The following is a 14,810-nucleotide window of genomic DNA, read 5'->3' on the forward strand; positions in this document are numbered from 1 at the left end:
CTGGGAAGAAGGGAGGGGTGGGAGGAAGGTGTTTTAAGATTTTTTTTTAATGTCTCATTATCCTACTCTGACTTTTGATTGGCAATAAATTAAATTAGTTTCCCTGAGTTGAGTCTGTTTTGCCTGTGACAGTACTCGGTGAGTGATCTCCCTGTCCTTATCTTGACGCACGAACCTTTCATTATATTTTCTCTCCCCTGTACAGTTGAGGAGGGGAAGTGATAGAACGACTTGGTGGGCACCTGGCATCCAGCCAAGGACAACTCACCACAATGAAAGAGAATACTTTTTTTTTTGTTTTTAACCGTTGTAATGCATAGTGTTTTAGAAAGTACAATTTTGTTGGTAGGTTACTTGGTGGGTTACCTGCTGTAGATGTTTTGTCCAGGCCGTTGGGACAGTAAAAATTCACTAACTAAGAATCAGGAGTGTTTGTTTCTTTTTTTCCTCCTAGATCTTGCTATGTTTAAAATCAGATTGCATGACCTAGTTTCCTGAAAAGGCAGTGGACTGGAATCTTTCATCTTGACGATTTCTCTTAGACTTTATAACTATATCAACCAACTGTGCTGGTTGTCTTGGAGATAAAAACTAGAAGTAGAATGGGATGAGTTGGAAGAATGAGAACAGGGTACGTATATGGTCATGGTGGTTCAATGGTGATGTGCTTTCTGAATACACAGCCTCTCCTTTCTTCATACACTTTCACACATAACATGTTAAAGTTATCTAGGATTTAGGTGACAAGGGCATGGATAACTTTGGCCAAACCATTGTGTGTGAAAGGTAGGGAAAAGTTCTGCCTGTACCTGGCAATGCACAGACAAAAAAAAAAAAAACTAAAACCAACCAAACAAAAAACTTTCTTCAAAAAAGCACAGATTCTGGAAATAATGTAAGGGCTGATTCAGCCGCAAATTTGATATTACCGTAGTTTTCACACCATTTTGAAAAAAATGTCTCCAGCATTTGCTGTCCTTGTAAGGGTCTTCACAGTATCCATTGAGTTCTGCAAGTAAGGAATATGCTAAACTTTCTTTCTTGCCAAAGGCAATTTTGAAAATTTTAATAGACTTTTGACATCTTTAAGGTTCTTTAATTAATATTGGTTTGTTTCAGGTAAATTAAATATATTTAATGCAACACAGATGTATCCCGACCGACTTGGGTCTGACACCAGAAATGTTACAGAGATAATTCTGAAAGTGAAACTACCCTAATCTTTAAAGTACTGAGGAGTCCTTATTGTAAACTAAGGAAGAAGAAAACATAGATATATTTTATACTGTTGTTGTGATTTAACTCCAGTCAGCAACTACGCACCATACAGCTGCTTGCTCACTCCCCCTCGGTGGGATGGGAAAGAGAATCAGAACAGTAAAAGTGAGAACACTCCTGGGTTCAGATAAAGACAGTTTAATAGGTAAAGCAAAAGCCACGCATGCAAGCAAAGCAAAGCAAGGAATTAATTCACTACTTCCCATTGGCAGGAAGGTGTTCAGCCATCTCCAGGAAAGCAGGGCTCCGTCACATGTCACGGTTACTTGGGAAGACAAACGCCATCACTCCGAACATCCCCTCCTTCCTTCTTCTTCCCCAGCTTTATATGCTGAGAATGATGTCATATGGTATGGAATATCCCTTTGGTCAGTTAAGGTCAGCTGTCCTCTGCTACACTAACTCCCAGCTTCTTGTGCACTTCCTTGCTGGCTGAGCATGGGAAACTGAAAAATCCTTGATTTAGTATAAGCACTGCTTAGCAACAACTAAAACATCAGTGTGTTATCACATTCTTCTCATGCTAAATCCAAAACACAGCACTATACCAGCTACTAGGAGGAAAATTAGCTCTATCCCAGCCAAAACCAGGACAACTGTGTGTATGCATGTGTCCCTTCCCCTACAGGCTCCACTGCAAACTTGTTTTGAATTTAGGTTTTGAAATAAAATGGTCCTGCTGGAGATGTGGTTCCGTTGCTCAGTTATCTCTTGTCTAAACTTCAGAATGGACCTTGACAGCTGACACAGAAGTATTTCTAGCTCTAAAATACTGATCATTTAATACACACATATACACAATATAATTTGAACCTTTTGCTTTGTCAAAATTTAATTGATTGACAACTTTCTGTATCCATTCAGACATATTTCTTCCATACAAACTCACCATCGGAAGCCAGACATTAATTCCCCCTGAGAACTGCTAAAACTGGTTATATATAGTACAGCTTTATTGAAATCGTGTGCTGGTGTCAAGCAATTATTATTTAAATCCTAAGGCAGGAGATTCCTGTGGTAGTTTCGGTTCGTCTCAAACACAAACAAGTCTTTTTTTTCTAGTCTTGGAAAATTCACTCTTCTGCTGCTTAGGCTTTTATATGAACTCATAATGTCAGAGTGCTCTTAGACTGAGTAGAAATTCACTTAGAATAAGTTGAATAAATGTCTTCTGGAAGCTACAACACAACAACAATAACCGAATGTACTCAATCTACTCTTAACCTAAGCCTTGGAATCTATATTTTGGATTGCACTGGAACATGATATGAAAAGATGAAAAGTACTAAAAGTCTAATTTTTTTAAAATGCGAGAATTTTTTAGAATTTTAGCTGTTCTAAAATGAAGCATCTTGACCCTTTTCTCCAGTTATGCTGATCCTACTCTCATCTTTTATTGATGCAAATTTCTTGTCTTCATAACAGAAAATATAAAAAATTAAAAACTGTAGCATCTGAGCTAATCTAATCTATCTAATCCAGCAAGTTAAGAGTTAAGGAGCTTAACTGTGGTTAGCAAGAAATCTAATATTATTCTTATTTATTTTCTCATTGTTAAAAAGCTTTGGGGGGGACGGGGGGGCAAGTGAGTGAGACTATACTTAATTGCTCAGGTTCCCCCCACCCCCTTGAAGAATGACAAATTTACAGTTGTCTTCACAGGTGCTTTTAGCAGGGAAATGCATCTCATTTGCAAACGCTCTGACAATTTTGATGTAATGACAGTCAGCTGTCACTGTCAAACCTAGCCTTTAAGGAGAGATAAAAGCTACAGTTGGCTTCAGGCTCTGCTTCATTTAATACGAAATTTGCGATGGTGGAGGTTGGGGGGTAAGGACTACATTTGTTTTTGATGAGCTACTTTAAATTCCTGTATTTTGTATTGAAATAGAACTTTTTATTTGAACTTCTCAGGAAGCAGAAATTCTAACATTTTGATCAACTTCTGCATAAATACTTCACCTTAAATAAATGTATACTGGTAGAGGATGCCATGCCACATGTAGAAGATTCCTTGGTCTGCTTGTTAGTTTGCTTAGGGAATGAATGATTTCCAGTTCTAGAACTTTGAAGTGAGTATGGCTAGAACTCCTGGGAAAAGATTATAAATGCAGACAGCTTTTATCTGTCCTTTGGACTTGTTTGACTGCTTAACTGAAGGTAGGTTTAAAACACCTTCAATACTTCAGTAGTTCCTTAGGAAAATTGTAGAAGACATGAAATTTCTATAGCTATTAATTAATCTGGATGACCTGATTACATTTGGAAGACACAGGAACTTGAAGAAAGACTTCCAAAAACTTCAGGCTGCCTAGAGCCCTGCAGATGAAAGCTATCAAGTGATAAATGTATGCTTTACAGGACATATGGTTCTGTAAAATCTGCAGGAGATCCTGATAAAATAGGAAAATTTCCAATGTAATACAGTTTTCAGAGTTAAATATTCTGTAGTTTCTTAATAGTGCTAATTATTTGAACAGCTAATTAATTTAAGTGAGTATCAACCCAGTAAGTGGCAAAAAAATGGAAGATAACTGTAAGAGAAAATAAAATAATAAACAGAGAAATGTTCCTAGGGATCACTGACATAAGAACTGTGACAAGACCATGTATTAAATTATTAATTGTTTATATCAGTCATAGTCTGCCTGGCTCTTTGCTGTTGTCTTCTGTGGGTTTTTTCTTGCTATAGAACCTTCTATGATAGAAAATCTCTTATTAGCATTATATTTTATCACTGAGTTCGCTTGCCATCTCTCATTGCTAAGTCCTTACAAGGAGATACCTGAAATCATGAAGAATCCAATTTCATTTCTGGCTTGGAAATTAGTTTTTGTATGAAATTCAATGTTCTTGTTCCTCATGACAGTTTATTGTTTTCTGGATATCAATTTGCTCATCCTCCCAGGTAGCTAAGAAGCATATGCAAATGTGAACAAATTACCACCGACAAAGGACATACAGAAGTCGTTTTGCTGGTGTATGTGCCTGTTGAGTTTATAAAGCAAATATTTTGATGGATAATTCGTTTGCAAAGAGCTTTAAGAAAAAACAGCATAAATGCAACATATTGTCACTGTTCAGTTGATCTCTATTGTGTTCATGTTAACAAAGAACAGTAAAAACATGCTCAAACTCCTGCCACACATACACACCTGATCTTTGGCTGTAATTGTGGCTATATGTGTACAATATTGCCAAGAGTTTTAGCTTGCTCAGGAATTTTTTCTTTCTAATAACAATGACATACAACGTAGTATAACTTTAGCTATTCTTCATAAGAACTTCTGATTTCTGCTTGAATAAGGATTAATTTATATAAAGGAAAAGCTATAATTTGGGATTTTTGAATTCTTGCTCAGTAAAGTACTTTGATGTGCACTTATTTCAAGTAAAACACCTCAGTAAAAGTCTGCGTGCTGCCAAATATATTTCCTTCCTTTATTTTTCCTTAGTAGTGACAATGAGTGTTAATTGTTCCTAATTTGATTTCTGATGGGTTCTTACCTAATTAGCACTTAAAGAGTTTTTGCAAACTTAAAAAGATGTTCTGATGAAGAGGAAGAAGACTCACTACCATTTTTACATACCAGCACAAAAGCTTCCTAATGACAAAAAATTACATTTTCATATTCTTGCCTGACCTATCAAGCACTGTGATTTTTCTAATCTCATTTCTGTATTTGAAAGCTTCAGTCTTGGAATCTGACACATTGCTAATGTAAGATATGTGCATCTATTTCTCTGACTACTAATTAATCCTTATAATTATAGCATCTTCCAACAATAATCATGATCATAAGCTGGGTAATAGCAGTTAAAAGAAAAGAAGTGCCTTCATCTACACTGCAGATTAAAATATGCTCACTTGATGGAAATTGGTGAAAGAGAAATATCAATTTACAATAATGGACTTGTACTTATGAGGGCTTAAGTATAACTCGATCACAACTTTTTTTTCTTGTTCTCTCTCTCTCTCTTTCTCCAGGGAAAACATTAGTGCTTTCTTATGATAAATCAGATGGAGGAGTTCTTTTAAATGGAATCCTTGATATATACTACATGACAGTATTACTTTTCTTTCTAGAGAGAACATGGCTAATTGGTTTGAAATATCAGAAAAAAGATAGTTAGTATTAATGGTCATTCATAGATCCATTTAAAATGGCAAATCCTTTTTATACCAACTACTGTGTAAGCCTATAATACAGCAAACTTGCTTATTTTTTCCCCTGATGGCAAGGCTATTAATTCAGGTGTTTCTGTATCTCTTTTGCAGATGGATCTGTGTCTCCATCGTGTTTAGTCATTTTCATGTTTGTAAGCGTGTATTATATTTGACCAGATCAGAATTTATTCCTTACCTTATAAACATAATAAATGTAGATTTTTTGCAATTTAAGACTTCCTACACATTACAGCTGAAGTCAATACTTGGAAAATTGTGTAGCTTTGTCTATAATAACATTGTTAAGAACGTGTGACAACTTTCTATTGTTAGACAAAGACTAGGTATTGTGAAGGATTTGATACAATGTTTTATGTTCTGTAATTATTCTTGTTTGAGTAGAGAAATTAAGCATATTTAGACTGATATAACTCAGGCTGATATAATTCATATAACTAATCAGCTAACAGACCTTGTCTAAATGTATAAATCCCTATTGAATTCATAAGGAAATGTAAATTTGTGTATATATATATATATATAACATATATATGTTATTGTGATCTTTGCTTTGCTTTCTCCAGCCCTTGACTAACAATTACACTGGTTGAAAATTTCTTTACACACTAGGTTTAATCATCAGAGTTGTAAATACTACTTAAGTTGGTACCACAATTTAGGATGAATTAGAAATTCTACAAAAAGCACTTGATTCTCTGTTGTCCTGCATTTTGTGTTAACCTCTATATAAGGCTTCTAGAAAATACTAGCATTCCTCTTTCTAACTTATGTCAAAAGTAGCCAAAGTTTTTGACATGAGTTGTAACATTTAATGTTTCTCAGCCAGGTTTAAATGATATTAAAGTGGTGTCAAGCATTAACACTGTGCCCAAGGAAGTAAGAAGAGGGTAGGAGAGAGAATTGTGCAAACAGTAAAATAGCCATTTAGATACCCCAGAGGCTGCTCAGGGACAAGAATTTAGCCCTCCAGCACAGTGCACAAAACCAAAAACTTCACAGCAATTACCATTTTGCAGAAATTATCAAGCTTTGCAAAGATAAGTTACCATGTAGCCTTCAGGCGTAATATTGTACAATAAGACTTACAGTTTGGAAAGAATAAATTAGCAAGCAGTTGCTCTTTTAAGGCTGTTTGGAAGTTATAAAGCCCTTCCACTTGTGGTCAACTACATAATCACAAATTTAGTGTTTAACCTCTATTGAATGAAATTATAGTGACCATTTTATTGTGGACTAAAGAAATTGAAATGCAAAACACCAGAATGCAAAACATTATTAGAAAAAAATCCTTTTATCAAATAATATGTAGAAGTGAAAGCTTCTTTGAATTTTAAACTCTAGTGTTTTATGTTGCCTTTTCTCTGTTGGACAAGGTTAATATCAGAGATAGGAAGTAGGGAAAGTTTCTTCTTTTTTTTTATTAATGGCTTATTCTTAAAAAATATTATCATATGACAATCTATTTTGCAGTTTGACAATAAATTTTGGAGGAAAGATAGTTTAAACATTTGCTTTTTCTTCCAATTTCAAAAGATAGCTCATTCTAACTGAGCTACATTTATATAAATATTCACAAAAAATAACAATCTAATGATAGTCTAGGTTATTTTATTAGGTAGGTATTAGATAGTTAGGTATTTTATTTCTCAGTGACTCGGAGCATACAAGGGGTCAGTTGCGATAGCCCAGTTGATGTCCAATAACCTACTTTGTCACAATAATTTATTGTTTGTGCTCATACAAGCTACCCTTAGTTATAGTTTTAAAGAGTCAAATTATGGTATGAAAGAACAAGTAACTTTTAAGTGAAGAGGCCATTTTTAGAAAATTCCACCTTTGGTGTTTTTCTAAGGGCAATTATTTAGCTATAAATGCTGCAAGCATTTCTTCTATGTGAAAAAGTGAAAAGAGATACAACACTGCTGAGAAAATAAAAATATATTTCGGTGATCCTTAAGCAGCTGAGTCTAATTGTGTTTTCTGCTTCACATTGTGCCATTTTGGTTTTGTTCCTTATCTATGATGTCAGTTACACTTAGGTATATTATCCTTCACATGATGGGGAGAAATACAACCAATAAGGGGAGGAGCTTCATGAATGTCATATTTTTGATACCTCATTCACTGAAAACTATGATGTAATACCTTTAAATATCGTTCTCTGACAAGGATAATGCATCTTGATCCCAGAGGAGGCTGCCTTTTATTTCATTACTTCATCCTATTTTGGAATCTGTTCTGGACAATGATTGCTTTTCAAAAGACATATAAGACAAATGTCAACAATTCTGCTATCACAACAGTTAACATGTGTTCCTAATTAATCCTTAAGCAGATAATCAGCTACAAGTGTATTGTGAAACCAGATGGTCTAAGATTTCTAGAATATCTGGCAGTGAAGGATGCTTCATTGTAAATCTTGTGTTGAATCCAGGTCTGCTCATAGGCATGCAGTGTATTTTCTAATAGAAGGTGAACTAAACTTTGAAATATGAAAAATGAAGAAACGCATATTTCATTTTTCATTTTTATTCACAAGTAGGTTGGGGCACAGAGAATCTGGGACAACTAGCATTGCTATTGTTCACTCTCTTTTTACCTTAGTTACCCCAAATATGAAATGATTGTAAGGCTTTTCTTGCATACCAAAAGACTTTCAGATGTATTTTTCAAGAATGCTAAATACACCCTCAGTAATATTATTTTTCTAGATCTTCTGCAAATGTACCCAAAGATAATATTTCTGCCTTTAACAATTTAGAAGCCGTACACAACTGGCAAATCAATGATGGGAACAAAGCAATGATGTCATCATCAATTTACCATAGATTAATATAAATGTCTACTCTCCATATGGCTCCTACTAGCTAGGAAGAGAATGGGACAGACAAGAATTACACTTTGTTTTAGATTTCACCTTTTTTTACCATGAAAATACATCTGCATATGGATGAAAAAGGTATTCAAGAACTATCTGCATGGATCGCTTCTCTTTGTTATTTTTTGTATAACTGATAGAAGAATAGCTTTTCTCTTCAGATTTGATGAGAAGGAATATGTGACAAAAAATGAGCAGTGAATAACAAAAACTTATGAAAAATAGGTTCACAAGGCATATATGCTTTACACAACAAATCCTTTGTCTATGTTGGCCTTAAAGGGAAGCAGTGACAAAAGTACAGAAAACTCAGTAAAAATAAATTACTTTAAAAATTCAAAACATTTGTACTTTCAATTGAAATAAAATGTTTCAACATTTTTGAATCCACATGGTTAAACTTCCATTGTCTAAGTCAGGAGCATTGTTATGCTGATAGTGAAATTTGTCAGAAATTCCCACCATCAATTCTCCACTGCAAAAAGAGGTGTCAGATTTCCAAGACACAAAGTATGACTGAGGCTAAAATAACCTCTTTTTTTTCTTTCTCCAATAAACTTATTTTCCTCCTAAAAACTTACAAGACATTCTTTTTGTTGTGTGTTTTTTATTCCAAGAGAAATGCAGAAGTTCATCAACAACAGGATGGTTAAATTCTAAGTTTCAGTTTGGACAGATGTGTAATCATCAGTCACTCTTTCAATGCAGGGATGGAGAAAAAGGACACCTGTTGACAGGAAAAAAACACAAACCAAACCTTCAGTTAACAGGAATATTTCCCCTGTCAAGGCTGAAATTTGGCTTCTAACACTGTATTTTGACAACTGGCCTAACTGGGCTTTTCTGAGTAGTATTCTGGGGGGTCTCATGAAAATTGTGAGGTGTCCTAGATTTAGTGGACCATAATATTCCACGATATTTGTACTGCAATTGCAAACAGTAAGCATTTCTCACAGTTACTTTGAACAGGGGATTTACAAGAGAGGATCAGGCTCAATGTCATTTAATTTGGTGTCTTTGTTCTGGAGAATTAAAAACTTTGACAGTGAACAGGGCAAGATATTTTAGAGGATGACAGCAGAATCTCAAGCATGCTGGTGTGAAACACCCCACCCCACTTTGTTATATTATAACAAAGATGTGAAACATGTTAGGGCATGTCCTAGTTGGATAGGGTTTTTTATGTCTAACTGCTAATTAGTTCATGAGAACTAAACTGAGAAGCACAAGTTTTAGTATCTTTAGGAAACAGCAACAGCTGTAACTTTAATAACTCATTCCCCACATGCACTGCCAATTCCTTCTTAAAATTTATTCAGTTTATGACACTGCTTGTTTTCTGTAGCAATCAGTCATACAGTATAAATTATACATTATATGCAATACTTTTACCTTGTTACTTTGTGTTTTTTGAAAACCTGTTACTCTTGTCTTCTGAGACAGCAAGAAGAGAGAATCTCACTATAAATTCTGTAAACAGTCCTGGGTTTGGACCCTTCTTATAGTTTGTCCATTATACAGAAAACATTATATCATTTTCATTCTTATAAGAAAAATTTTGCACATTCCTGTTTTTTTCATATTGTGCTTCTTTAACAACCCTACATTTGTTACATCCTTTTGAGATTTGAGATACCCAGCTCTGTGCAAAGCCTAGCTGACACTGTAGTATTGGATTACACACTAATGTGATAATATTTTGTTCATTAGTCTTTACCCTTTTTGTGCACTATGTTTGTTTAGCTTAGTTCAGCTGCATTCATAGAAGAGATATCAACTGAATTATCAAAACGGAGACAAGGATCTTTTTCTTATCTAATTCTATAACTTAGCTCTGTATTGTATAGAAATAGGGTATTAAACTATCCCTACCTGTGATAAGTGTTACTTAACACTTACCAGAACTGAACTTTGTAATCCTTGTATTCTAGAGAAATACAACTTCTTATTCAGTTCAGGAGCTAAAAACAGAGACAGAAACTTGTAGTAATTTCTGTAAATGAGTTCTCAACAGAGAGAAAGATTGTTATTTGGAGAACACGCATCAATGATGAGAAGTGACCATTGCTTTCCATTCAAAATACAATTATTTCTGTCTTGTCAATGTGCAATTCAACTGTTCAAAAATTTGTCTTGTGCACAGTATCCTGCTATCCTATTTCATCTTTTAAGTTGAAAAGCAGGTTTAGCATCAGCACTTCTGCATCAGAAACACCCATCAAAAGAATGTTATACACTGTAAACGGTACTTATTATTTACACTTACTGACTGAATAATAGGGCATCTGCCTCCTTCCCTTTTCTGTGCAGCCAAGATTTCTTGCTGTAGATGTAATCTATGCCTGGAGTATGTGAATTAAGGAATATTCATGAAAACAGGAAATATGTATATTTGCTACATTTTCAAGCACTGTTGTGCTGAATTCAGTAACAGCATTGACAATGTTGCAATTGGCTGTTTTAATACAACCCAGTAAATCTTGAAAACAAATAAATTCTGTTCTGATTAAGACATAAAGTGAAAGACATTTTGTTCGAGAGTAATCCCAAACAAGTCTGAATTTTTACTTTGGTTAAGCAAAAAGAGAGGTGGAATTATAGATGATTAAGCATTTAAAACAATTTCCTACGTCATATTGTCTCTTAAAAATGTGATGTGATGTAATGTATACTCTATAAATTCAGGATATCACTACTGTGGGTTTATTCTGATACAGGTGAGATTTCTGTCTGATGTAGAAGACTCTTCAACTCCATAGGATTCCTGAATTCCTCAAGCAGTAATGAGTTTTCTTCCCTGAAAAATAATTTTCAAGATTAGATGTTTAGAAACTGATTGCTAAGTGTGCGACTAAGAATATTCAAACATACTATTAATTAATACTAGTAGGTACTGCTTAGGTAACTTAAATACGCAGCCTGTGTAAATTAGTATAACTCCAACAGCTGGTGTAAAATAATCCTTCTATATGGTTTGCAGTGATCATGCTGAAATCATACGCATGCATCTGAAATGGCATTAATCAGAGTAGCTGTAAGCCCTCCTAATAAGGGGTAGGCCTCCTCTTCAGACTACCCTTGTGCACCATTGAAAGGTAGTGCTGCCTAGCAACACTGAACATTAATAACTATACTATACTCTTTTGAGTTAAGTTGTCCTAAACTTAACAAGAATAAGCTAGTATGGTGGAATAAGTTAAATTTACTTTTGTTTAGAGCTTTTATATAACTAAAAATGTAGCAATATTTAATAGTTTTGAGTTTATGGGTAAGGTCTTTCTTCATGCGGTTTATCAGAAGCAAACATCTTTACTGGCAATTATTTTGGAGAGCACATGAATGAAAACAGATGAAGTGAATTTACCATAAGACTAAAATATAAATGGAGCTACTATTGCACAAATACATTATATTATTATTACTTCTACAGTTCAATTAACTTCAATCAGTTTATTATTTAAACAGAATTACCTGTTTGCAGCTGGTGGATCACATCATTTGACCATTAACCATTATTAATATTCTATCAGTCAGAGAAGCATTAAAATAGAAGCCTAACTATTCAAGAAGGTGTAAGTTATAAGGCAAGTGATATTTCAGTTGTCAAGGGCATTGCATAAACCTAAGAAAAGGCAAAGGCTGATATTTTTAAATTTGTGCACTAGAAACTTGGCACCTCTGCCAAAGTGAGCAAAATACTTAATACTTAGTGAAATGGCAGGAGTGTAGGGGTCTACAATTTCTCGAATACATGGGCTTTAAACACTATTTAAAGAAAAACACCCAGGTTATTTCTAGACTGGGAAGTTAATTTTGCATCAGGCAAAATAAGAAGTAAAATAATCAGTATTCATAGAAATCATTTGCTCATAATTACTGGATTGCATTTAATCTCACAGATTTTGAATGTATAATGTAAAAAAATCTGGAGTTGGGAGCAGGACTGAGTGCAACTTGGAATTCACAATAACTGAGAGGCTTGAAGTCTTTCATCTCCTAAATGAATATTTTAACAGCAGAATTGTCCCATATGAGGATAACTGTCCTTCTAAGAGGCCTGAGCACTGACATAACGAAATCATAAACATTCAATTTCAAAAATGATGCTATTAAAAGATAAAAACTTGAATGCAAAACTTAACTGACAGGAATCTTTTCTGTCTCCTTCAAGAGCTTTTTTGTCTGATACAGTTAATTTGCTGCTATGATAGAAGTTATCTTTGTTATAGTCAGTGACAAGAATTCTTTTTTATTATCTCAAAGTAATATTTTAGGGATCATCTCTATGACTGAATTTTAAAACAAAGCATTGATCCCAAGGGATGATTGCTTGATTGATCATCAAAAGACTTACTTCTGAGTCTTTATCTGTTATAGGTGTGAGGGAGACCCTCATTCCTGAGACTATGGCAGTTCCAGAAGCAGAACTTCAGTAGCACAGCGGATATAAAAGCAAATTAGAGTAGTGCTTGAGGAGTTCAGGCATCTGGTTCAGGCATCTGTCTCCAGGACCAGTCACCACCTGAGTGGGCAGTTACTAAGCTCTAAAAATGTGCCAAGTCTAACTGTAGCAGTAGCTAAGAGCAAAATGACATGTGAAAAAGAGGTGTCTGATTATTCAGAAGAATTAAAAAAGCAGAAAAAGAAGTAAGAAACACTGTAACAGTTCTCATGCTTCCAAAACTGAAATTGTCTACAAATGCAGAAAGGGAGTGTTTTCTTTCTCAGTGCTTCTCCATGCAACAACTGGCTTTTCAAGGAAAATCAGTTTAGTTAGTTAGTATATTTCCTCATATTTGGTAGATATTCTGTTCTATGTTGTCAGTATAATCATCGCAAATTCACCACATTAAAAATGTTCAGGATATTGGTGGAATGCTACTGTGGATCATTGCTTCTCAAGACAGGGGCTAAGATATTTACATACTCTTTGCACCCTTTGTACTCTGTGTGTAATGTGAACAAAATGTGGGATGCTAGTTTTAGAAATACAGTCTCTGTGATGTTTCAACATCTCAAATTTTGACAACAAAAATGTGTAGCTATTCATAAGTAGGGCAAACCAGTTGTTTCATATGGCTGATTTCTGACACTGGGTGATGCCAGATATTTCAGAGAAAACTATAAATTGCAATATGTAAAATACTTGCAGTAACTGAATTAACAAAAAATGTACAATTTAAATTTAAACAAAAAGAGGAACATTTAGTTCCCAGTCAGTTGCTAACCAGCTGAAACAAGATACCTAAATTTATTGCTATGCTTTGCCATTTAATAAGTATCATTTTAAAAGAGCTCTATCAGTTCATTTATGAATATGGAATATAAACTGTAATATGAAACTATTGACCACAATGATATGCCATGTCAACAATGATAATTTCATGAAGAGAAATTATTTTTCATATACTCTATTGTAATCTACTGATTTAAGCACAAAAAGAAAGATAAGAGTTCCTGCTCTAGCTTTCTTTCCTTTCATTTCAGTCTTGGACAAATCACTTAATTGTATGGTCTCTACTTCTATATTACTTGCAGAAGCTAAAATTATTTGGACATTAAAGACCTCCGGTGTTGATTTTCATCCATTTTGAACATCTGTACTAGAAACCTCAAAATACCTCCAAGAAAAAAAAAAAGATTAAGAACATTCACCCTCATTAAATACTTGGAGTACAGATAATAAGGCAGAGATGATGACAGTAGTTAACTATCTGTCCATTGTCAGAGTAGAATTATTCTTTTTCAGGTTTTCCAGATTCTTTTTGGCACCTTACCTTTTACCAGTTCATATTCTGATACCTCAGTACATTCTCCTAACTAATTAGCTTTACCTTTATTTCTTACTCAGGATGTCTGAATCATAAGTTACACTGTTGATTATGGACAATTTTTTATTCTGTGATTTTTGGAAGCTGCTACAGCTTTTTACACTGCCGAGGCTCAAGAAATACCTTGGTTTCCTTACTGAGCCATTAAATGCACTGCATTTCTGGACCACCAACACTGGAGTGCGTTTATGTGCTTCAGTTCTGACAAAGATTTACAAGTACTTGACCTTTTCAATTGAGACAAAAACTTCCATTTCTGAATGCTTCTCCACATATGATCATTTCAGATTCTGTTTCCTAACAGAATATAAGATTTCACATGACAGAAACTAATTACATTGGCAATATTGGGTTGGTACCAGATGAAATATATACCCTAAGTAACTATACATATAGAGTACGGTATGTGAAAAAGAAAGTCAGAAATAAACACTGTCTTGTACTTTCTGGACAAAATAAAAAAAGACCCCAGAGTAAATGTAACTGCGAATTATGCTGTGAGTATGTCTGAGAAATATGTCACTTTATTTTTGTGATAAATGTACAAAACACCCTTCATGATTGCAAATACATTTGACATATAAATATACTCCAAATGGTTTGGATAATCAATTGTTGGTCTGTGAAACATTTA

The 14,810-nt window shown here is 34.4% G+C and overlaps 1 long non-coding RNA gene across 1 annotated transcript; it reads right to left on the bottom strand.

Moving 5' to 3' along the window:
• Nucleotides 1–1,439: 1,439 nt before the first annotated feature.
• Nucleotides 1,440–10,692, bottom strand: LOC140653344 (uncharacterized). Its single transcript, XR_012043090.1, has 4 exons — nt 10,612–10,692; nt 10,245–10,306; nt 8,927–9,072; nt 1,440–1,724 (listed from the first exon to the last, which is right to left on the bottom strand). It is a non-coding gene; the product is annotated as an uncharacterized lncRNA (long non-coding RNA).
• Between the last annotated feature and the right edge of the window lie 4,118 nt (nt 10,693–14,810).

The sequence above is a fragment of the Ciconia boyciana genome, chromosome 6 (genome assembly GCF_034638445.1).
Source record: "Ciconia boyciana chromosome 6, ASM3463844v1, whole genome shotgun sequence".
NCBI classification, from domain to species: Eukaryota; Metazoa; Chordata; class Aves; order Ciconiiformes; family Ciconiidae; genus Ciconia; species Ciconia boyciana.